This window comes from Phyllostomus hastatus, unplaced genomic scaffold (assembly GCF_019186645.2).
Source record: "Phyllostomus hastatus isolate PE091 unplaced genomic scaffold, TTU_PhHast_1.1 phas_scaffold_78, whole genome shotgun sequence".
Classification (NCBI taxonomy): domain Eukaryota; kingdom Metazoa; phylum Chordata; class Mammalia; order Chiroptera; family Phyllostomidae; genus Phyllostomus; species Phyllostomus hastatus.
Genome location: NW_025334041.1, coordinates 15240601 through 15265446, shown reverse-complemented (window position 1 = coordinate 15265446; position 24846 = coordinate 15240601). Strand labels below are relative to the sequence as shown.

At 46.0% G+C, this 24846-nt stretch overlaps 1 long non-coding RNA gene across 1 annotated transcript; it reads left to right on the top strand.

Annotated features, from left to right (window-relative positions):
- The first annotated feature begins 276 nt into the window (after positions 1–276).
- On the top strand, positions 277–20473 carry LOC123811811. The gene is made up of 3 exons (XR_006784442.1): positions 277–401; positions 666–715; positions 18894–20473. It is a non-coding gene; the product is annotated as an uncharacterized LOC123811811 (long non-coding RNA).
- The last annotated feature ends 4373 nt before the right edge of the window (positions 20474–24846 follow it).

The following is a 24846-nucleotide window of genomic DNA, read 5'->3' as shown; positions in this document are numbered from 1 at the left end:
CGCACGGTGCTCTCTCTGTACGCCCACATTGTCTTCCTCCCTGGTCCAAACTCTCCCTTTGATAAGGACACCGGGCATCTCTAGGGCGAGCACCCACCCCCGTGCTCTCACTTTAAACTCGGTTACCTTTGAAAAGACCCTGTCTTCAAACAAGGTCACGTTCTGAGGTACTGGGGCTTAGGATGTCAACGTAGGCACTTTTTTGTGGGGCGGAGAGACACAGATCAGCCCGTCCCAGCAAGTCAGAGGGGAAGGAAGGACAATGGAGGCGGAAGTCCGAGTTCCAGGAGACCTCCCTCCAGGGGTGCAGGGTTGGCAGTCGCTCGCTCAGCATGGACCTTTGGAAATCCCCTGCATCTGGTTTCCTAATTACTGCAATCTCGTCCCACCAAAAAAGACATGTGAGTACATTCCATGCATTTCTGGTGAAAAGCTCACTCTGCTGCACTCCGTGTGGTGTGCGACCTGGGTGTCCACTAGGGTGGTTAAATGGTGGGGTTGGGCTGAGATCTGAGACATTTCACCCATTTCTGAAGCCTAAAAACAAGCTGATCCAGGTGCTTATGACTTTGTACAATATCAGACCTCCTGAAGCGCCGTCTTTTCGGGGCAAATTAAAATGACGAAAGAAAGCTTGGTGACCTGTTTTCCTTTTGTCATTGCAGGGAAGGTCCTACCTCATGTTCCCCCAGACTGGCTGGAGTGACACTGATAGGTAAGGCCATGCGTTTGCACCAAGGACAGGTAACTACGGCACTGGTGCAGGTTCTGGCAGAGCCCTGAGAGGTTCCAGGAACTGGGCTAGGCCTGAGGACTCACCCTCAAACAGAACACATTCTGGGTGGGAGAGGGCATCCTCACGCTCCCACAGTCAGATGGAATTCACAAGTGGGAGTCCCTGGGGGCTCAGAGACGGGCCTGGGAATCTGTGCGTCTTAGCCACAACCCTTGCTGACATTTTGAATGTAATGTGTGCAAACATTTTGAATGGTGGACTTGCACACCATATGAGTTATGAAACATTCATATATTACCCTTGTGCGTGAGCATGCTGTTGGAGGGAACTGGGGAGGGGTGAAGTGATCACCAGATTAAGCCGCCTTTTAGATAGTTACATGGAGTTTAGAGAATTAGCTTAAGAAAAGTGAGCCAGGATTCATGCAGTAACTCTCAAACATCTAGTCTCGGGGCTCAGTGTGAAAACTCACTGAGGACCTCAAAGAGCTTCTGCTTCTGTGGTTTTGTGGTTTATATCTATTAATATTTACCATGTTAGAAATTAAAACCAAAAAATTGTATAATGTGTTCATTCAACAGCATAATAACTAACCCTTTATGTGTTAACATAACCAACATATTTTTCATGAAAATTAACTGTATTTTCTCCCCTCGAAGATGGGGTGGGGGGACTGTCATTGTGTTCTATTTTTGGAAATGTATTCAGTGTCTGACTTCAGAGACGACAGCTGGAATCTCATACCTGCTTCTGCATTCAGTCAGTCGGTTACGCTGTCACAGCTTAAGTTCACAAGGAAAACCTGGCCTTAGACAGATAGGCAGCTGGGAAAGCTGGGACTCTGTGGGTCTTCTCGGGAGAGCTCATGGCTCCCCAGAGGCCCTCTGGCCACATTTGGGGAACCACTGGACTAGCAGTTTACTATCTGGCACATCCTGTTTGGGTCTCCTAACTACACTGTTACAAAGAGATGGAAACCTTGAGATTTTAATCCATAGTATTAAAACATTTTAAATTTGTCCATGTCATGTACAAACCTATAAAGTCTTAACTCTTTTTACTTCTACCTTTGAGAAGTCCCTTTTGTGCTAAAAATTCCTGTCTTGCAGTTTGTTTGCTGTAAGAAAGTTCATTTAAAAAAAAATTAGAAACAGTTACAATGACCCAGTACCGATATTTAATTCCCAGACATCGTCCTTTTTATAAAGACCCAGACGCTCTTTTCTGTGCACTTCAATGATGCTGAAATATGTATTCATAATCTAAAGCAATAGGAAATATCTGTTGCATTTCTTTCTGCTGTCTCTTGCCTTTTTTCTCTCGGTCTTTCGAAGAACTCTGTCACATGCATTGTGATGACCGCTGACAAGGCAAAGGGCGATAAAGGAAATGGCTTCATTGCCCAACTGTTCCAAGCCCAACCCTGATTAGGAAACTGTGGCTTCTCTGTCCTGACCAAGGGGCTTGACCCCAGTGAGACTCTGGGCGGAACCATAGCAGACCGACCCTTGCAAAGCTTAGCTGAGCTACAGACGGGCTTGCCTTTAAAGCTGCCCCCAAGCGGTTTTGCTAAGCCAGTGGTTTGCAGAACATCATGTGAATGTGGGTAACAAGGGTGACCAGTCCACGCATGTGAAAAGTGCTAAGGAAGCCCACCTTGACGTTAAGTCTTGAGACCAATAGTTCTAGCCCAAGTCTTAGACCCTAGGAACAGGATGGAGAAAAAAGAAGAAAGAGAAGAATGCCCTCATCTTCTTCCTGAAACCACAGCTGCCCTTGACCTTGAAAGGCCCCCTTCCATCCCCCTTTTGCATCCTTGGCTACCTCGGAAGTCCCCTCCCCGCTGAATGCCCAGGGCTTCCCACCGCGCTTGTTCTCCGGCGTCCAGGCCCATGATTGCCAATGTCATCCCTCTGCCCCAGGGGCCCTGCTCCTCAGCCTCGCTCCCCGAACTCTGGTGCCTTGCCTAGGAGTCCCAACAAGACCAATGTCCTCTGTACATCCAACCTTTGGGACACAGTTCCCGAGCCCTGCCTTGTCCCTGTGCTCGGCACTTAGCTCTGAGACGAAACCAGTCTTCCTGCCGCCGCCCCACCTCCTGCACCGGTGCCATTTGCATTTTTAGAAGTAGGCTTGGTAGGTGCTCCTTCAGCAGTGTCACAAGGAGAAGTGAAAATGCTCAGGTGATGTGAGGGGAAATGTTGGGGACTGGGGAGAAGTCACGAGGACCTCTTACACTCCTACCCCCAAAACTACTTTAAGTTATTCCTGTCAAGACAGAAGGGTAACGCCCCAGGAAACTCAACTTTGGGTCTTTGATTTGTTGTGAATTCCCCTACTCCCTTTGCTAGAAAAAAGAGTGAAATGGTTATGTTTTTTTTAGATTTATTTGAAGAAAAACCAATAGTGGTTCTTCTAGCTTCAAATGAGGATTTTTTTCATGCACAGCCCATAAGATCCGGCATGTTGCCCAGGTCAGCCGACAGGGTCTGGAGAGAAGGCTAGGAAGGCTCAGTAGGGCATTGCCAATGGAGTGTCAATCCATGTGTCTTTGCAACGATGACAGAGGCTGATGTGTTTTTGCACTTCCTACAGAAAGAATATCTTCCTTCTTGCCCCATTTCAAATCGTTGAAATTTGTGGCGGCATCTCACCTTTTCTGACACTACACAGTCCTTTCTTTTGCTTTTTCTTGGTTATGATCCCATTTCATAGTTTTCTTTGTGGGTTAACGTCTCTCACGGATGGTGTGTAGCAATCCAAAACCAAATGTGACTCCCACGAAGTTGTGCTAAGAGTGGTAGTGCCCCTCATCTTGACAGTGTCCCTCGGTAGATTGCCATCTGGACAGGTTCCACTCGAGGGACAGCCGGCTGTCTGGGTTCCCTGGGGTGACTGCTGATGTGGGCTTATGGAAGGTTTTAGAACCCCAGCTAGTCCCCCAAGAATGTCTTATGTGCCCAATCAATGTCTGCAGGAGATTTCATTTTAAGTCTTAAAGTCTTAATTTTAGTGTCTCATTAAGAAAGCTAGGCAGACACAAAGAAAAAAAGTACTGTGTTTACTTCTGAAGAAGTGCTAAAGCCATTACAATGATTGGATTACATACATAGGTTAAGCTGTGGGATAGAAATAATGAAATCTAATAGATAATGTGGTTTAAAGTGAACACACACATACACTCTTATTTCATGGAGCAACAGAGGAAAATTTCTTCTGAGGGAGCAAATAAACTTAGGAAAACCAGACTAATGAATTCATGTACATTCCTGATTTCATGGTTTGTTCAGTTCAAATGTTAACTTTCCACACTTGGGTACTGGCATAGTTTTTCATTCTAAGGTCATTACTGCAAAGTAACCTAAGTTGTCCTCCCGCCCTTGCCGGATATTAATCTTTCAGAGTTCTCGTCCTCCCTTTTGCAATGTTCCTAATTTTCATACTTCCGATTGAGAAACCACTGCACACGCTGAGGATATCCTGCCTGGTCAGCAGGGCCGGCTGTTCTGAGCGGCCGTTCTCAGGAGATATGCTTTCACTGTTCCCCCCGACTGTTGCTTTGGGGGCACGCCTGTGTCCTAGGAGTTCTGAGGTTTGTCGGATCCGGGTCGCTCTCTCTGACTAATCATGGTCTTGAGCCATAGTTGTCATTCAAAGTTCGTTCTCTTGAGGGATTGCCATGGCTAGGCAATTGCTTCTCATTTAGAAGAAGAAGATCTTTTTAGAGGTGATTCCCTGGCGATAATGCAGTTTTGCGCTAGGTGTTGGCAGACACCGTCTTTGAGGAGTCCCAGACACTCAATGAAGCAGCCTTGCCTTGGGAGGAAACAAGTGTGAGGAGAAGGTGATTTGAGGAAATGATGATGTCAGCACGGTTTTTTCTGGAGTGTGATTTCTCATGGTACTCCTGGGATTGTTTTGTTATCCATGCCGGGAAAATCTGAACTGGGAGAAACATGAGCAATTTTTCTGAGGCTCGTATCCTTGGAGGAAATTTCTTTATTTGAAGAGGATCATTAGTTCTGAATTGGGGAAATTTGAGAAAACAGTTTTTAGGACTTAAACCCTAACTCTGCTGCCTTCGCCCTTATCTGTTACCATGGAACCAAGCACATTGATTTATATGTCATTTCAAAAGAAAAAGGCAACCAAGTAAACTATGATGTGGCATAAGTTGTTAAGATGCACTTCAATTTCAGAGATATTCAAAGGTAGGGGAAATGTCCATGGTAGAGTTCATAAAAAATGGTAATTATCTGATACATAACTCAACAGAGTTTTGAGATGAATGGATTGAAAATCCAAGGTCTGGGCTTCTGGTCAAGATGACAGTGTAGATATGTGGTACTCACATCCTCCCACAACCACATCAAAGGTACACCAAACTACAGAGCAGCCGTCATTCAGAACTGCCTAAAATCTAGCTGAATGGAAGTCCTGCGACTAAGAATATATGGAAGAAGCCACGCTGGGACTGGTGGGAAGGGTGGAGACACAAAACAGGCTGGTGCCACAACCACACATGTGCTGATAAAAAGCACGAGGGATATCTTGGCTGCAGAGTTCCCTCCTGAGCAGTGAGGGGTCCCAGTCCCACACCAGCACCTCCCCCTGGCCCAGGCAGGGTTCCAGTGCCAGGAAGAGGAGTCCCCATAAGTTCTGGCTTTGAAAACCAGAGGGAATTGAGGCTGAGTGAGACAGAAGGCTTCTAGAGGCCCAAGCAGTTCCTCTTAAAGGGCCCAAGCACAAACTTACTCTGACTCACTCCCTCTGAGCTCCAGCACTGGGGCAGCAGCTCAAAAGATACTAGAGACAGAGGAAATAAATGATCAGACATCAGGGTAAGAACTGAAGGGGCAGCTTTCTGCCAGACAGCAGTGCTGGCAGAGGCCACTGTTCCTTTTGTAAAAGCACATAGCCAGCAGGTGGGCACCATATCTGAGTCTCCATCAACCAGACTAAGACTTGCTCCAAGCTGGTGATTCTCTGAGAGCCTAGCCCAACACAACTTTCCAGCCTACCCAAGCTGTTTCCAGTGGCTTTTCCATAGGAATGGCTTGTCTTGGCTCATGCTTCAGACTTTCCTAAAGTCTCTCAAACAAGCAACATCTGGCCTCAGCATGACCCATACCTCTTGCAAAGTGGCCCCAGGCCTCGCAGTAGAGGCAGTTGGCCTTGGTTCATAGCTTGGCTCCTCTGGGGCACTTCCAAGCCCAGTACAAGTAGCAGCCATCTGCAGATCACTTTGTAGTTCATGTAGGTGACCCTGGACAGAGCACAGGCAGTGCTGACCCTGGGCTGCACTTCCCAGGAGGCCCCAGAGCCAGCATACCCAGCATAGAGCTTCAGACCACATCAAAGCACCACCCAAACTACCTCCACAAGACTCATCGGTCAATAGAGCCCCACTGATGTAAGTCTTGCTCTGAGGGGTCAACACCTGCACAGCTGACCTTCCATGGTGGTGACACCAAGTCTTACAGCCAATCATCTTGGAGGTAAATCTTTCTCATTGATGTGCTAATAGCAATCATATATACACAGAACATATACAACAGAAGGGTATACACAGCCCACACAACATGGGGGGTGGGATCGGAATGCATAGCTTGGGTGAATGGGGAAGCTGTGCCACTGGAACCTACAGGACACCTACTACATTATGCCAATCTACCAAGTCTGGGAGACATAGCAGCTCTACCTAATAGATAGAAACAAAAACAGGAAGCTTCACAAAAATGAGGAGACAAAGAAAAATGGCCAAATGAAAGAAAAGAACACAACTCTCGAAAAAGACCTAAACAAAATGGAGACAAGTAATCTGCTAGATGCAGAGTTTAACACACTGGTTGTAAGGATGCTCAATGAACTTGGTGGAAACTTCAGCAGCATAAAAAAGGATGTGAAAACCACTAAAAAGAACCAGTAATAAATGAAGGATACACTAATGAAATAAAGAATAACTTACAAGGAGAGGCAGGGGCTTGGTGGAGGTGAGTAAAGGAGGGAAATGAAGACATCAGCAATAGTGTCAACAATAAAAATAAAGTTTAAAGAAGAATTATTTATGGGGAACCAGCAGCAGAGCAGATGAGGCCAAGAATCAAATCAGTGATTTGGAATATAAGGAAGTAAAAAACACCCAATCTAAACAGCAAAAAAGAAAAAGAATAAAATAAAAATGAGAATAGTGTAAGGACCCTCTGGAAAAACTTCAAGTACACCAACATTTGCATTGTGGGGGTGCCAAAAGGAAAAGAGGAAGAGCAAGACGTTGAAAACATACTTGAAGAAATAATGACAAAAAACTTCCCTAACCTGGTGAAGGAGAAAGACATACATGTCCAGGAAGCACAGAGAGTCCCAAATAAGATGAGCCCAAAGAGGCCCACACCAAGACACATCATAATTAAAATGCAAAAGGTTAAAGACAAAGAGAAAATCTTAAAAGCAGTTATCTACAAGAGTGTTCCCATAAGACTGTCAGCTGATTTTTCAACAGTAACTTTGTGAGCCAGAGAGGATTGGCAAGAAATATTCAAAGTGATGAAAAGCAAGGACCTACACCCAAGATAGCTTCCCAGACAAGGGTAAGCTAAAGGATTCATCAGCACCAAACCAGTATTACATGAAATGTTAAAGAGTCTTTTTTAAGAAGAAGAAGAAAGGAAAAAAGATAAAAAATATGAACAATAAAATGGCAATAAATACATATCTATTGACAATTGAATCTCAAAAACAAATAAACAAACAAGCAGAACAGGAACAGACTCAGAGATACAGAGAGCATTTTGATGGTTGCCAGGTGGGAGGGTGGTTGGAGTAATGGCTGATAAAGGTGAAAGGATTAAGTAGTACAAATTGGTAGTTACAGAGAAGTCATGGGGATGTAAAGTACAGATAGGGAACATGATCAATAATGTTCTAGTAACTATTTTCAGTGTCAGAAGCCTACAAGATGGGTACAGGATGATCACTTAATAAGTTACATAATGTTGAAACACTGGGGTGTTCATGTGAAAATAATATAATAATGTATGTCAACTATAATTGAAAACTAAAAAATGATTTTTAAAATTTATTTTTAGAGAGGGAAGGGAGGGAGAAAGAGAGATAGAGAGAAACATCATGGCCTGCAACCCAGGCATGTGCCCTGACTGGGAATCAAACCTGCAACACTTTGGTTCACAGCCCACGCTCAATCCACTGAGCTATACCAGCCAGGGCCTAAAAAATGATTTTAAAACAACAACAACAACAAAAATCCAAGGTTTAAAAACTAGTCGTTGTTCCATCACTAACTCCATTATTCATCCACTTGCCCAGTTCTCATCCTAAGGTACTCGTCCTGTCCATGGTCCAATAGATCAGGGCTTTACAGGATCTTGATCTCCCTCTTCCCTCCTCGTTATCAAACCTTGGGGAAAGGCAGTCCAGGGGAATCAGGAGTATTTGCAGCTCAAACAACAAAGCTACACTGTAGTGGGAAATTGATCCCTATTTTTGGTTGCTTTGCACCACTCAGCTCAACCAACACACCCAGACCTTCTCCGGGTTTCTTTAATTCAGCACTGAATGAGTTATCAATAATTTCACAGTGACTTCCTAGGTGAGAGTTTCCATGAGGACAGTAAATCGTAAAAGCAACAGTGACCATGTTTCCAAATTTAATCAATGCTTACTGGGGCTCGATTGTGTGCCCTACAGCATGCTAGATCCTACCGCGGTCAAAAAAGACAGACAATGCAGGCTTTTCTCTTCTAACTTACAGTGTGATGGGGAAGGTGGGAAGTGGACAAGTAAAATAAATATCTTAAATCATGAGAGAGAAAGGAAGTACTAGGAAGGAAATAAAGAAGGTGATAAGGGAAAGTTAGAACTCCTTTAGACAGAGGGGATCATGGAAAGGCATTCTGAGGGAGAAATATTTAAGCAGAAACCTGAAGATTGAAAAGGTCAAGTCATACAAAAAGCCAAAAGAAGGCAGTGTAAACCAGATGGAGGACGCTGCAAATGCAAAGTTCCTGACGTGTCAAAGAGCTTGACGTGTTCTTGGAACTAAATGTAGGCTGGTATAATCAGAGCACAAGAGGATCTCTCTAGAAAACCATAAAAAGATATATGTGCAAATTTCTCCTATGTTTGCACAAGCAAAACAAACAATCTTTTACAAATAAATAATAATAACAACTAAAACAACTGGACCCTGAATTTCACAAGCCCATAAATATCTCTGGGAGAAAAAAAATGGGCCTTATAGTGTTTTTGTTTTTTACCTTTTTCCTAGAAAAAAATGAGACTGTCTCTTTGATTTCTAGGAGCTTATTCATTAAGTCTGCATTTCTTCAACATGGTAATGAAGCAACCCTTTAAAGGAAAAATATTATAAATTGTCAATGTCGACTTAAATCATCTTAATTATAATGTTTCTGTAAGATGAATGGAGTGTAAATGACTTATGCCTATGGCTGTTATGCAAATCTACAACTAAATCAAGTTCACAAATTAAATGCAAACTAAGCTACAGAACAAAAAATGCAAATTATCAACATTCATCTACATAAATTGGATGATGTTATTTCCTGCCACTAGATCGGTTTACTAGTAGAATATAAGTTGGTGTGTTTCCTTTCACTTATTGCAAACCTGCATCATCATTTGAACCATTACTGTTATCAACCTCAATTGCTTATCTTTTTAAAAAATGGACTTTCTTTTAACAATGAACCACTATCTTGCAAAGCCAGTCAGCACACTCCAAAATACAATGTTGAAATTAAAAAATACTGTTTAACAAAAAAATTCTTTGTTTTCCACTGTCGCACTTACTGCCATCTAACTCTAGCTAATTTTTGTGCACAGAGACAAGCTTTCACAACAGAGGCACTGGATTTGTGAACGTGAACTGAGGGCCAGCTCTCAGGTCTCTGTGGTTTCACGTGCCAGTGATACGGGCCCTTCCTTTCTCCCACTGCCTTCTCTACAGAAGGACTGCAGAGCCCTAGAGTGTATGTTGTGATGTAATTTCGCTGTACTTGGCACTAATATGACCATACATTCGATGCAAGTGCTCCTAGGAAATGGCATTGATTACTTCAATTAAAAGAGGTAGCCTGGGATTTTCAGAATGTGTTCATATTACTTTAAGATTATCATAAATATGAAAATCCAAAATTGTTTAATTCCTGTAGATTTGGGGGACTCAAAAAATATGCCAGAAGCCTCCAGGCAGAGAAACAGTACACACGTTAGTAATGACGTCAGGTGGAGGAATGGGTCATCTGAACTGTTCTGGGGCATCATCGGGAATGACCAGCCCACTGTCAGCGCAGCCAGTCCAAGGCACGCCACAGAGGCACAGCATGGGACATCAGTCCAGTTTAGGAACAATGTGAGTAAGGAAGTGTAAAAGTAATTTAACCCCCCATAATAATAAACAACGTCTCATTCTCACAATCAACCTGGGAGGTAGGGCCATCATCCCTATTTCAGAGTTAGGAAACTGGAAGCGCCCAGAGGTTCAAAAATGTGGCACAACAACTAATACAGAGCAGAGAGAGCCCCTATCTGCCGGACTCAAAATCTCGGGCTTTTTCCTTAATGCTGCATCAATGCCTGTTAAAAATTACAATAAAAGGCTCTGGTGTCTACACTTTTAAAAGTTCCTGACTACTATTTCCTCTTGTTACTATATACTCTTCTGAGTCAGCAGTCAGGTGCTGCTACCCGCTTGTTATAGGAGAGAAAATCCGGTCCGATTAGACAAGTGTTAATATCAGTCACTTAAGACTATCAGGAAGGACTGTGTATCCAAAAGTATATGTTCCACATTGGTGGCCATTGTATCCTGAATTCAACCATAAAAGATTTATTTCTTTGGCTAATGATCTATTTAGATCTCAAAGTGTTTCTTATTAAAACATGAGTACTCTTAAAAGGGTTTACACTCCAAGCAAAGTATCAGGTACCATGCTATCAGGGTCTGCCTGAGAGCTGGCAGAGAAGGTTATTGCTTTCAAAGTAAGTACCTATGGGGAGTCTCCTAGGCACAAACCTCTTCTTCAGAAAACGACTTAGATCGTGCCCTACCTGGGGATGCTCCTTGCCTGGCAGTGGTCCTAGGACTGCGTTAGCAAGTGCGCCAGCCAGACCCAGAACCCCCCCGCTTCCTGACTCCGGAGCTTTAGTCTCTGTATGACCCAGCAACTGCCTTGCACCTGCTTTAGCCCGAGCCCATCATCTTGGCACTCCTGGGGGGCCACACAGTGCCCGAGGATATACAGCAAACCAGGCGAGACCCAGAGAAATAGCTAGAGAGTTCTCGAGCTCCATGTGGTGCAGGGCTTCGCAGTCTCTTGGAGTTTGTGTCCTTGCTCTGTCAATACTTGGACTTTACGCTTACTGGCATGGGATCGTTTGCAGTACACACGCAAACCACCAACAGAACCCACCTAAGTCTCCCAGCTAGAAGTCAGAAGCACCACAGGGGAAGTGCACCGAGTCCCTGGGACACACACAGGTGTGGCTAGGGGGTCCTTTCTCAGTAGTGTTCTCTAAACAACACCAGAGGCAGCCAGCACGCTCACGGAGTACCGCGTAACCAAGACTGTTTTGCCCACATACCACAAGGGCCTTGGGAAACCTTGTGTCTGGGCCAAACCACGGTAACTCTCCGGGCCAAAACTTTTCCAAAGCCCTGAAGGGCGGTGCACTGTCTGTTTGCCCAGCACGGCAAAGGCAGAAACCACAGGCGTGGACGCTGCAGCTGGGGCTGTCGGAAGAGCAAGATGCGAGGCGGAACACATTCCAGCAGCTTCCGTGCGCTGTCAGGCAGGGCTTGTTTCTGCTCGGTTTCGTCTTCGCTTTTAAATCCTGTTTCCTTCAGACAGGGGTCATGCGGAAGGAAATAGTCAATGTAATAACGAATGTCCACTTTACATCGTGACTTATTATTGACATTTTCCCTATATTTATCTTCTCTAGAACTCCTAAATTCCCACGCAACATGCTCCGAGTCAGATTTTCAACTGATGGGACCTTTTGGGGAGATCCAGAGATGTGGGTCGCCGGCTCACACTAGAAAGTAGTAGAAAGTAGACGGGCTGTCCCGCAACCATGGAAGTCCTCTCTACGCTTCTTCCTGTGTCAGCGGGTCGCCCACTCTAAGTAGACTCGGGTCCACCCTTCTCTTTTCGAATAGAGAGAATCATCCAACTGAAGTGGCTCGGGGACAAAGTGCAAACAACAGCACCTAACACAGTACCTGCTCGGTGGGTTATGCACTTTACAGGCATTATCTCATTGGATTCACACAACAACCATGTCAGATAAACACTATCATCATCATCATCATCATCATCATCATCATCAAGCACTAGGGCCCTTATGACTTTGATTAAATTTGGCTTTAAATCCCCACCTTGGGGACCTAGCCTTCCCCCTGGATAATCAGCAACCCCCGAGGCAAGCAGAGGACAGTGGCCCTGACATGACCAAGGATCATATGGTCTGGACTCTGGCAAGCAAATGATAACATCTCGACCTAAGTTACGTTCCAGTTCCTGAGCCCTAAGGTGGAATGACCCCCTGGCTACTTTTGAGACTGGACAAAGGGATGCCAGAAAAGACCCCAGAACTGGCCTCGGGACCTGAAGAAATCATTTATTACCCTTACCTCGCTTCTGACCAATCAGTTCCCAGCACGACCACAAACCCTCTAACCCATGGTGTCTTGTGATTTTGCCCTATATAATTTGTAACCTACACATCATTGGGAATTCCAGGTTTTTGAGTATTAGTTTTCCTTTCTTAACTTGTGCCATTCATAATAAAGTAGCCAATATTTCTCCACTGCAGTTCTTGTGTTGGGTGTTTGGCTCTGCCAGCACCAGTGGACAAACTCTTTCCATTCAACAACATCATCTCCGTTTTACAAATGAGGACATAAAGACATGGCATATTTTAGTAACTAGCCCACAGTGATGCAGCAGGTACTCAAGCGGTAGGACTGGGATTCAAACCAGGATCCATCTGACTGCAGAGCCAGCAAGCGTAAGCCCTGCTGCACTCTTCAAACTTGCTGCACAGGCTGACACGGACATGCCAGCATACAATAGAAAGTAGGGGCACTTTCACTTATCTAACTTACTGCTAGGTTAGTAAGGACGCTCAACTGTAGAACCTCCCTTTGTCCTTCGTCCTCCTATGCTTTACACTTCTGTAAAGGGCACCCCCATTCCCTCCACCAGAGGACTCCCCGCCTTCCTTCATTCCCCTCCCTCCACCACGCCCCGCTCTCTAACCCCAGCCCATGGGTTGCTCTCTAGGGGCAGTGAGGGAACTGCTAGAGTGCTGGTCATCCCCTGGGATCTGCCCTCAGAGTCCCTGCAGTTCTGCTACATTGAGGGTTCCACTGGCCAGCCTGCAACCTGCCCTCCTACAGGATGCTTTTTCCGTGGGAAGCTGTATGTCAGCTTCAAACAACCAGCCGACACATGAGCTCTCCCCATTCGGACTGCCTGTGGCAGATCGTGTTGTAGTGAAAATTCCTGGCTTTCCAAACCTGACAGTGAAAACTGCAGATGTGTCAGCATGAGGTTAAATCAAAGTTTCCTGTTTCACTTTTTACTGTACTTATGTAAACCCATCCACCGTCAGAGCGCGGTCTCCTGATGCCAGGAATTGTTAGTCATTTCGCTGTTCGGTGGCACATTTTGTGAAATCCTCCCCAGTGCAAACCCACGCCACAGCTGGGTTACCTGCTCTGCGTGTCCCGCGAGCCTCGCCATATTGAAATGATATGGAGCTTATTTTCCACTTTGGTCCTTACTGGCAGCATTTTCACTTTTCATGCTTCTCTCCCCTTTACTTCTTCTAGGCTAATCTTTGAAATGTCAGTGCTGACCCACTGAAATGACCAAAAAAAGGACAAAGAGACATTGATATAATTCCTATCAAGGTGTAAAAGTAATACATGATACTTATAAAAAAATTTTTAATTAATACGAGCTATCTTTTGGCCTTCAATTGAATTAATTAATTCAAAGAGAAAGCATGCCCTGTTAGAAAACCCTGTTCGGTCTGTCCTGGGTGCAGCAGAGAGTTTCTTGGAAGCAGCCGGGATACCTCCCAGACTCCAAGATAAATGTGAACAATCAGGCCAAGCGCAGGCCGATTGAGGAGCGCCGCAGGGGACAGCGGGTGTTCTCTGCATCCATCTTTCTCTCCACTCCCACACCGAAGCTCGCTCGAGGTTGCTCTGCTCAAATAATCAAAGGAGCCATCTGATTGGCCACTGGCCAGTTAAGGGATGGACTCCCATGGAGTCACTGCTCACCCTGATTCAATGAGCTCGGGCTATAGGTGCTGATTCTCCTAATGTGAGTGTGGCGCCGTGTGGCCGTGTGGGACACAGGGGCAGGTCTCAGAGTGCTGTGGGCTTGGCAGAGATTCCAAGTGGCATCTATGCAACATTTTAACTCTGTCAACAAAAGATAACTGCAGGCCAGGGAAAGTAAAACGCCTGCCAAGGGGCACAGCTGGAGCTAATTTTTTTTTTTTTGTGGTTGGGAGCAGAGGTACGGGGGAGGATGTGGAGGGTGCCCAAAGGTGGCCTGAATGTGGCAAGTTCAGAGGCGTTCTCCAGCGGGTGGTGGGCTGGAGCTGCTGGGACCAGCTCCTGAGGGCTACGTTCAATATTCAAAAATTTTGTGAGCAAGTCAACTCTTTGGTAGCCAGAAATTGGCCATAGTAGGAGTATTTTTATATTGTGAAAATTAGCTGATGTCACAACCAGCCCGTTCTTTTTTTTTTTCTCCTTCCAAAGGCCCATTTACCAGCACGCCATTGTCTAGCTCCACGTGGTAAGAATTCACAATCTCTGCAGGTGCCATATTTCAGGGGGGAGGTGACCCCAGTTTGCAATCGTTTGCCCTGGGGATGCCAGCTAGGACTCACTTTGCAGATACAGCCCTTGACCTTGTGCTGCTGCTGTTCCTGGATTCAAAGCCAGCTCCTTCCTAACTGCTGAATGGTACAGCTCCTGTACTACATGAATAAGACAAACCTGAGCAAGTGCCTGTAAAACTAAGAGAGGTGTCTTTAAGAGATTTGCTTAAAAACAAAAAAGAAACCTAATAAGGCAGCCAATAAGCCACTGCCCCCAGGGATATTGACTTACTGTGTAGTTATTTAAAAAAGGAAACTCGTATCAGTTGCCCTTTCTCCAAGCTCTCGTTTGTGTGGCTTGGCTTCCCACTGCCTCATTCCCATCAGAGAACAAAGGCCGGGAGAGAAAGAAACCTCATGACTGTAAGTGATTCCCCAGGCCCCTGGCCTCTGCCACCTGTCACCAAGCCTGATGACGAACCTCCACTGTCACCCTGGCAGGGCTCCACACAGCTCCTGTCCCACATTTCTTAAGAGGCACAAACTGCATTTATTTCACTGACCACAAGACAGCCCTGGGAGCTGGGGGGTGGGGCCTGTGTGGCGTTCCCATCCAATAAACTGCCCGTGCCAGGGAGCCTAAAACAACACAGAGCAGAGCTCTGGCCTTGCAGAAGGACATGGGAGCTATTGCCGCCACTGCCGCCGCCGCCGCCACGGCAGTGACCGCAGTCTGATTTCCTGGAACGTGATGGGTGGCGTCACGAGGCCTCCCAGACCTCCTCTCCCGTGGGAGAGAATACGAGCATGCGAGAGAGATTACGTCCTCGTGCTGACATCGATGGGGATAGAAACACGCGACGGAGTTTGACACTGTGTCACCTTCCTCTTTCTCCTTTCTTCTTCATTCTCCTTCTCTCCCTCACTCAAAACATCTGTCCCTAGCCCCATTTCACAGTCCCTGAGCATCCACCAACACACTAACCTAGGTACTTTGAGAAACACAGAAATGCGCATTGAGGTGAAAAGAACAGGAAGTATGGATCCAGCCACCTCCCTCTCTAGAACCAACCCACCTCATTGCATTCATTATTTCCTCAACATTCCACATGGAGCATGTGATTCTTAGTGATGGTGGGTATAACATGCAGCTTCCCGGGGGTGGCAGACACTCGGGAACCTAGTGAGAACCTGGGGAAATACCTGCTACGAATTGTCCGCACAAAGTGCTAAGATCACTGCACAGAGTTTTATTGCATCCCCAAGTGCTTTCCCTGGACCAGTGCATTATGTAATCAATCTTCACAGCAACCCTATGAGGAAGGCAGGGGAACAGTGTTAGTTTTCTGGTGTATCTGTCCCTCCTGGACTGGGAGCTCCCTGGGGGAGGGGCCTTGTTATAGAAGGAGAGACTCTCATAGTTAAAGGAACTATAGGAGAAAGACATCCAGCCTAACACCTTCCTTATGCAGACAAGGAGGTCAGCAGGAAGGCAGCAGGCGGGAGTGAGGACAGCAGGAAGCTATCCGGCCACCTGGCCGGGGAGTTTTGCTCGTGGTTTCTGTAGGCCTCGGTGCCCTCTCCTGTCCAACGGAGTCAACACTATTTTCTCTGCTCATCTCATTGAGCTGTTATGAGTGTTAACTGAGGTGGTGAATGTGAAAACACTTTGGGAAACTAATATTAGACACTGTTACAGATATGATAGCTCTTTGTCCCATCTTTCCTAAAGGCTGTCTAACTCCACGTCACCCTAGTTTAAAATGCAATTGTGCAGGGACCAGACGGTACACTCTCCAGAGGCAGGGGACACGTTGAACTGATATGGGTCCCTCCAGCTCGTGGTGCCGAGACTGCCGGAATGTTGGTTTAAACAGATTTGCTAGACAATGATCGCTGAATGGGTCAGTGAAACATAATACGACTCACTCAAGGGCAGTTCTGAGTGTCTCCAGAGCTATTTCAGAGACAACTCATGAACATGCCCCGTGAGGAATTTCTCTTCTACCTCTAATTCACACCACTAAGGAGTCTGTCTGTCCCTACCACCACAGAAAGATCATCAGGAATGATGAGAATAAAAGTTTGTCACTGAGATCTCGCTTTCGAAAGGGCATTTCCCATTTCCTTTTGTAAGCTCCACGTCAATTATGTTCAGGGTTGGTAGACACCTCAGGCTGGTTTTCAGTAGGCAGTGCCGCTGGGATGGATTGCCAGTCATGGGAATGGAGCCCCAGGGGCTCCAAGAAGTAACGGGGCCACTGGGCCAGTCTCTGCTCCAGGTCCTCTATTGGGCTCCCATCCCAGCTCACATCCAGGTGCAGATTCTGCTGGCAATCCCAGCTGTTCCCATGTGACACTCCTGGAAATGGTGGGCTCTTCATCCGCTATTTGATTAGTTCAGGGTGTTTGTCCATGAAGCACCTGCTCCACGCTGTGTTTGAATTACTGCCGTAGAAGTTGTCCTCAGAGACCAGAGTTAAGGCCATGAGACTGAATGCCTCTGGGGAGGTTGGGTGAGCAGGCTGCAGCGGTAAAGGACAGGCGCAGTTGGTAAGTGGGGGAGGAAGAGGAAGTAGAAAAGGAGAGAGGGAGAGAGAGAGAAAGAGAAAGAAGTGAGGTAACAGTGTCATGTCCAGTGACGTCATCACAAGCAACTCTGATGAAAGACCATCAGATGTGGCAATGAAGGGGACATTAGTATGATGTGAGAGAAGACGCCCAGCTGTGTGGTGAGTCAAAGAAGAAAGCCAGGGGAGATGTAGTTTCCCAGGAAGGTGACACAGTGGTGGCAGTTTGCGTGTTCGCGGATTTGGACAGGAGGACTTAGTACTGCAGAGAGAAGAGTGTCGGGGTCAAACGATGATCTTCTCAATCTGGGCAAATCTCAGCGCACCTGATGAGAGGGCGGGGGAGGGTCAGGAGGGAGGGTGTGTATGGACCTATCTGCATATCCCCAGTTCCTGGCACAGGGCTCCTAAAATTCTTATAATTTCCTAAGGGTTGAGAATATTAGGAGCATTTTTTGTTCTAATGGTTGGTTCTCTGCCTGGTTCCTGACACAGAGTTTCTAAATCCCTTGGAATTCCCAAAATCTCTTGCAGTGTCTTTCGTTCTAATGCGGCAACTCTTGGTGGGCTCCTGGGTAGCTTCGGGGCAGAGGCTGAAAGAGCAAGCCATGGTTAGAAGCCTGGAACTTTCCACCCCACTTCCCATCCTTCAGAATGGGGAGAGGGACCAGAGACTGTCTTAATGGTGGATCATGTGTATGTCACAAAGCCCATAAAGATCCCCAGAGTAGTAGATTCGGAGAGCTTCCAGGCTTGTGAACACATAGAGGTGCTGGGAGAGGGGTGCGGCCAGAGACGGCATGGAAGCTCATCCCCTTCCCACACACCTTGCCTTATGTATCTCTTCATCTGCCTGTTCATCTGTATCCTTTATTACATCTTATATAACAAACTGTACATGTAACCAGTACTCTGAATTCTGTGATCTAGCCTAGCAGGTTAATTACCAACCCAAGTACATGTTTGTGGGAATCCTGCTTTATAACCAGCAGGTCAGAAATACACCCTGGGTCTTATAATTGGTGCCTGAAGCAGGGGCAGTCTTGTGGGATTGAGCCCTTTATCTGTGGGATCTGAAACTAACTCCAGGTAGATAGTGTCAGAATTGAACTGAATTATATATAGGACACCCAGCTAGTGTTGCAGAGACTTGCTTGATGTAGCCACGCATCTGATGTCTAAAGAATTATGAGTGTGTGGGTAAAGGAAATCACAGGAGTGGTTTTCCAAGACAGAGAGGAAGGTTCCAAAGGAGAGAAAGACTTAGAGAGGTGAGGGAGGAGGGGCTCAGGATTTGTAGGAAAGGAATAGATTCATATGTCTGAGGCCAGAAACCACAGATGAAAGAACAATGAGGCAACATTATGTCTACATTATCAGAGACAACTCTCCAGAAGACCACAGACAAATTTGTTAGTCAAATACGGCTAAGGGAAGGAAATTTACAAAGTTTGGGGAGTTTGTGTTGAAGTGGTTTAAGGTGGGTCTTTTAAGGGGAGATCGGACTGGATCTGAGTAAAATTCATGCCGTGGTAGTTTAGTACAGGTGAACACAGCAAGGTCAAGGTGAAGGCAAAGGCCAACTCTTGGATACATAAACAGTGTTCGACAAGTGAACTGTTTGCCCAGGTAAACAATCGATTGCCCAGATAAAAGCAAATAGGGTAGTTGTTTGTTGACTTAAAGCTTTTTCTTCCTAGACAAGAATTTCCTGGGAAGAATCGTTGTCGTGTGGACAGAGATGGTCCGAGGCACAGTCCAGACACTGAAGCTCTGCTGCTGTGGGCGGCCTCGATGCTCAACACGGAGGGTCTCCTTAAAAGGGAGCGCGAACCAGAAACGCCGCAGCAGCGCTTCCAAACTTGGCCGAGCATCGGAATCACCTGCACGCCTTTAATAAAAAGCTGATGTCTGGTTCCCACCCCCAAGCATTCTGATTTCATTGGTACAGGGTCCACCCTGGGCATCAGCACTTAAAAGTGCCCTCGCCTCCAGTGATTCTAAAATGTAAACTTTGAGAACCACTTCACTAGAGCTAAAGGAGAAAGTAGGGATGAAATCACTATTTGCGATGCCCTGGGGACACAAGAAAAAAGGAATAAAAGATTGACAAGCCATCGCATATGACAGGTTGAAATCAGACCGCAGGAGCCCAGAAGAGACCTAGTCTGTAGCTCCCACCAATAGAAGACAGAGAAGCGGGTGGTGGTGGAGAAACGCCCCGTGGGAAGATCTGGGGCCTGGGCTGGACGTGGCGGCCTCAGTGGGAGGTCGGACAGAGGGGACTGGGGCACTGAGCAAGTTCTCTGCATGATCGGAGCGGGGAGGGCAGACTACTGAGAGATGTAACCAGAGTGGGAGAAGTCTGACGTGTGTGTTTCAGAAGTGGAAGATTCCCCAAGGGACTTTGGAAGGAGGAGGCCCAGGACCTCAGGATGCTGTTTCTCTGCTACGGAAAATAACGGCGGAGGACGGAGGCATCGCGGAGGGAGGGCAAAAAGATGTGGCGCACTGGAGGAGGATGCGACGGCCTGCGTGGGAGGCGGAAGCACACTGGGGAGGTGTGTGACGGCGGCCACGAGCAGCCAGGAGGCTGCTGCATCACCGATGTGAGGAGGCCAGCGTGGGCAGATGATGCGGCGTGCAAAAGATGAAATGGAAAGGAAGATACTGGTGTTTTGACAGCCTGGAACTGGCCCTGGGGAAGGAGGAAATCCTACCCCCAGCCCGGTCACTGCTGAGGAGGAGAAGGGAGGAGAGAGGACAGCCTGGGCAGTGCAGCAGGGCATCCAGGAGACGGAGGACCAGACTTACCAACAGGCCAGGAGAGGCAGGGAACGGACAAACCATTGGTTAGCATCAGGGGGCTAGTCTCTGCGAGCAGGAGTTTCACAGAGCTCCAGCGTGTGGGAAGGACCGGGCGGGGCGGCACAGCGCACGCAGCTGGGAGGAGAACAGAGAATGGGAGTGCGGGCTGGAGACAGAAAGCAGCGGCACTGCGCTAACAGTTCTCTTGATTTTTACTTAAACGGTTTAAAAATGTAAAAACCACACTTACCTCGGGCACTGTACAGAGACAGACAGCAGCCCGCGGGCCGCCGTTTCCCAACCTCTGGTTTAGGCAGCAGCTTCTTCCCCAGAACTATGCTCAGCATCTCAGTGTCAAGCAGTAATGGCTTTGGGCGGTGCCTGTGAGCCTCTGTGTTTTATCTCAATGTGTCCTGCACACCCATTAGCAGGATGTGTCCTAAGGCAACTGTCAGGCATGTTCGCTCCTGTATTTTCTGTGGCAGCTCTCACCCTGCTAAGGCAGAGCTGAGATTGAGACAGTGATCATAATGGCCTGCAACACCCCCTGTCCCCGTCCCCTGCCAAATTTACTGTCTGGCCCTTTAATTTGAAGTTAACATCCACCTGGATATCCTGTATTTTTATTGGTTCAATCTAGCGCCCCTTTATTGGCTGTCCTGGAGACTTTTGTCGGGGGAGGCTTTCCGAGAAGCCCAGGAAGCTACAGGAGGGGAGGGAAGAGGGTGTGGGCACAGAATTTATGTTAGAGGTACAGCCAAACGCCTTCCTGGCAGATTGCATTGGGGCATCCTAGGTTAGCACCAGGGTGGATAATTGCGCAGTGATTGGGATGCCCTCTGTTTACTCTGCAAAGTCTGCAGGTGCCTGACTATTGAGAAAATAATAACAAAACAAAATAAGAAGCAAAGTGGTTTAAGGCAAGTTCTCTCTGCTACAGAGAACCAGCAACCCTCCATCCCCCCTCCTCCCCAAATCAACTGAGATCAACACACTTCAAACCAGTTCATTTGTTTCCTAGAAGGACGACTTTAATTTTTTTACCTAGACTTTCAAAACGAAGAAATACAAAATGTTATTCAATAATTGGAATATGTGCTAATATATTTTGGCTCTGTCCAATGGACGCTTCACCATCACTCGGCAAGGAGTAAATGACAGCGAGGAGAAAGGAGGGTGGGGCGTAGAAAGAACCGAGGCGGGTGGAAGAGATGCTGAAAAGAGCAAGACAGGAAGACAGAGGAGAGGGCCAGTGGGCTTGGCCTCTGAACTGCCTGATGGAAGAGTTTCTTATCCAGTAGGTTAATCTTAGGATCTTTAAGGGACCAGTTTGTGTTGGCTAACAAAAGCAGCTTACTAGTCTCAGGGGGAAGGCAAGAATGTTTCTGGAGCCCCCTACTCGATACCAAGTGCATTACATGTGTTCGCTCAGTTTTCATAAGATCCTGTAGCATATCGATATGTTTAATCCTGTCTTATGGAAGTTAGTAACTGCCCAAGAACACAGAGTAAATGGTTACCAGTCTTGGATTTGAATACAGGTCTATCATCTGCTGAATCCCAAGCATGTAGTTTTTCCATTACACTATCTTCCTTCACATGCTTTAAAGAGTCTGAATAATATTTATAATGCATTTCTTGGTTGGCCCTTCTCTCCTTTACACACTTTCTAATCCCAGAGATAGGCATTCTTCCACTCCCCCCCGCCCCCCCCTCAACAACTGGCCTGCTCCCATTCCATTGAATGAGCATGTTGTGAGCGGTAGAGGAGTACCATATTTTGCCGTGTATCATGCACCCCGTGATTAATGTGCACCCATGTTTTTGTGCGCAGTATGCACAGGATTATTATACCCATTATTATATCCATGGCATGTAATCATTATACCCATGTATAATGCACATCATTATTTTTTCCCTCAAAAATTTGGGCAAAAACTGTGCATCATACATGGCAAAATACAGCAAATGCTTCAGAATGGTTTTGTTTCAGGGATAAAAATGTGCCTACGGATTGCTGCTGTTGCTAGGTGGGAGAAGTTGAACCATGTTTAGAGGAAATTACCTAGTTTTGTTAGGAAGGTTTTAAAGAAATGTTTGTTTAAGACAAGCGTAAGCTAATTAGAACTGGAAAAAAATGTTAGAAAAGAAGGTGAAATTTATCTCTAAGTTAAAAGGAGTCTTCCTTAAACAGAGACCTGTGGGCTGGGTTTCAGGCAAGAGAAGTGTTTTCTTGATTGTTGGTTTGTTTTCATAAACAGATTCTCCTGGAGATCGGGGGTAAGAGCAAAGACGTGGGTGAAATGATGGCCCCGGCAGCTAAACAGAACCCAAGCAGCAAGGCAGGAGGAAGGGCTCGGTGCGAAAGGGCAGCGCAGGAAGAGCACTGTGGTATTTGATTTATGTGTTTCCTCTGTGCTTTGTAATTCTGTTTGCTGTCTACATCTCTAGGAAACTGAGTAACCACTGCTGTTGAGGTTGCGTTAGAACTGTTTAAGGGAATGAAAAAGGATTTATTCTTGGAATAAATGTTCCAAGAATAAGCCAAAGGGAGATAAGCAAAAGTCTTCAGAAGCTATTACTGGGTAGTTAGAAATCACTTTCTGGAGTCCTCTGGAATATTCTGGAAACAGGATGAGGGCTTGAGTAATTTAATTTGATTATTAAAGGAAGGCTGGAAGATGTGTGAGGTACATCTGGGGAAATTCTCTTAGCACTGTGTGTTTAAGACGGGAAATTAAACACAAGATGAAATCCAAGGTTTTACGGTGAGGTTTCTCCCATAGGAGAAAGAAATCTCTGCACTCCCAGTTATGCAAATAATATGTAAACTGTGGTAATACGTATTTGCTCAGAAAATTTCAGTTACCTCATTTTGGCTGCAAGAGGGGTAGGGACACCAAAAGGGAATGTTTGTCAACAGCCCAGAGTTTTTAGATTTCTTCCAGGGGAAACAAAAGGGTAAATTTCTTACCAAACAAATGCCAGGCTTTTACATGAGCTTTTCAAGTGCTTTAATGTTTCCCTTCTATGGAGCATGCCAAGATAATTACGAAGTGGTCAGATGTGATGCATGGGCGCCATAGAGCACAAATGGAAAAGCACACTCATTCTCCCGTAGGAGACTTTTTCTCCATTTCCTGGGCTCAATAATATGAAGCAAGGGCTTGGGGTTTTCCCTGCCGATGATTTTTGTTATTATTTCTAGCCATTTCTCTAAGTCCGGGCTTCAAGTCTGTCACTGGGGAGTGCTGCCGTAGGCCTGTCTGTGGTGGCTGAGAGCATCAAGCAAATAAACCAGCTGCATCCACAGCTGCATCTGAGACACATCCGCCAGTGCCAGGCAGCTGGCAGAGACCATGGGCAACAAAACATGGATGCCGCTGCCCTGGGGGGCTTGGGAGGGAATCAGAGGGAAGTCACAGTAGATTGTCTCTCCAAGGATAATCTAAATTTGGGTAAAACCTGCCTTGAATCAAATTAAAATTCTTTTCTGAACATTAGCTGACCTCATTAGGAGTTAGGCATCCCTCATTCTCTTAGTAGAAGACCAGGGAGTATGTCTCCTAGCAACAGGGACATTCACCATTTGACTGCAGGACTGTCTCATAAAGGGCACTTTGGGTCTTGGGTCTGCTGCCCACAGTTTTCACAGCAACTCCCAGAAAGGAGTCAGTCACAACCAACTTAACCATTGCCTTCAGTTTCAATGCATGGTCCTAATGAAGTAAGTGAGAATTCCAAGAACTGGATTAACTGACCTGAGTTAACCCTTTGGGCAGATTTTGCTTAGTGTTTGTCTGTTTCTATGAAAGGTATTTTAAAGCTATCTAAGAAAAGTATTTAAATGCAGCTTTGGCTGTATCTCCTGTGTTTTAATATATAGTAGTCGCACTATCAGTTTATTTGAATACACTTTAAGTTTAGTTTTAAGTTCTTTTTGATCCAAGAATTCTCTAGAACAATGTTTTCATATTTCCAAATATAGTGTTATTGTTATTGCTAAATTTGAGTTTTATTGCATCATGTTTGGGGAATGTGGCCCACACACTTTCTATTTTTAAGAAGCCACTGAGGTTTTCTTTGCTATATAGAAAGGGCATTTTTCTTACCCCATGTGTTTTTATTTTGCTGATAAGGTATAATGCAACCCATCCATCAGGGAACATGATGCAGTACACGTACTGCTGTTTTTATGGTGCACTTTGCCATCTGGGAGAGGCTCTCCACCTCTTCCTCTTGCTCACAGGAAGCAAGCCCCTTGCGTGCTCCAGGCTGGAATCATACCTCCTGCTACTGATGAGCTGCTCAGCCACAATCATGATCTCATGTTGACTTTCAGTGTCTGCAAACTGCAATAGGGCCAAACTGCCAGGTCAGTGTCAGAGACGCTGGTTGTGACTGAGTGATTCCTACTGTGTGGATCGAAGGGCAAATGGGAACATGCTACGCTCTTTTAAAAGGCAGTTTGATCAACCAATTCATTACTGTTAGCTAGCAATAATATCCTCAACCGATAACCCTGCCTTATGCTCTAGAGCTGCATGCCAATATAGTAGTCACTAGGCACTTACAGCTATATAAATGTAAATTAATTAAAATTAAATAAATCTCAAAATTAATTTCCTCAGTTGTACTTGGCACCAGCCACGCGAGGCTGGTGGTTTTTGTGTTACACAATGCAAATATAAATCACTTCCATCACTGCAAAATTTTCTATTAGATTGCACAGCTCTAGAGGTAAAAACTGAGAGTACGATGGTCTTTTGATGTGTCCACTTGGTGAGGCTCTAGTCCCCAGCTCCTCAACTGAACACTAACCCAAGTGTTGCTGTGAAGGTATCA